This window comes from Cucurbita pepo, chromosome LG18, assembly GCF_002806865.2.
Source record: "Cucurbita pepo subsp. pepo cultivar mu-cu-16 chromosome LG18, ASM280686v2, whole genome shotgun sequence".
Lineage (NCBI taxonomy): Eukaryota > Viridiplantae > Streptophyta > Magnoliopsida > Cucurbitales > Cucurbitaceae > Cucurbita > Cucurbita pepo.
In genome coordinates this window covers 1,910,545-1,911,541 of record NC_036655.1, presented here as the reverse complement: position 1 = coordinate 1,911,541, position 997 = coordinate 1,910,545, and positions in this window count along the sequence as shown.

The following is a 997-nucleotide window of genomic DNA, read 5'->3' as shown; positions in this document are numbered from 1 at the left end:
AGCCACCAACTACAAATCACTAATAAATGCTACTAAATACAAATTGAAGAAAATAAGACATTCATACAAACTACTAATAAATGCTATTAAATACAAATTGAAGAAAATAAGGTATTCATAAATTGTCTTAATTGGTAGTTCAACTACCAAAGGCAAGTCTTCTAATCACTTTCCAATGTCAGTCACTCCATTATTTTCTTGATTTGATACTTGAATTTTCTTTGTATTGCTTTTTGTAATTGCTCGTTCGGGTACATGGAAGTGATCAGTTGTTGGATTCATATCACAAACAAGTGTTCTTGCCTTGAGATATTTGATCAACAAGATAATCCGAATCTTACTCCCCTTGTAGTGATTTCTTACCATATCATTTACTTCACAAATTAGTGAGTCTTATTTTAACAGACTTCTCGGTCTTCATCAATTGAGCAACTTTGGATTGATCACTTCGTTCCATTCAGGGGCAAATCTTCTCTTCTTCTCTTTGATCGGTTTCATCCGAATGAGTTCAATGAATCCATAATTCATTACACTCGCTCTTTTTTTTTTTCGCTATGTCTTCTTTTTTCTTTTCGCTCTTCTTCGTCCATTGACATGCCTAGGTCATTTGTAAGAAGCAGAAGGACAATGACACTAGCTAACCAACTGAGAGAGTCAAATAGATAGATAGATGACTTGCTAAAGAAAATGAAAGAAGTGGAATCAGACTCAATTCCAGTTCATCACAGGGATTCGGAAGTAGTAGTTTCAGTAGTCGTATTTGATGATATTGATGTTTCAAAGTCACTTCAGGAATTTAGAATTGAAGACAAGGACAGAAGAAGATAGGTAGCTTTCTGCCCTAACTAAAACATATAAATCTTAATAGGATGCAGCTCGTCCCGATCTGTCTCTCGTCGTAACTAAGATAGATCGATTAATCTCTGAGATAAAGCACAAGTCATCTATTGAGGACAGGTGATATGATAAGGAAATCAACTACAAGGGGGGTAAGATT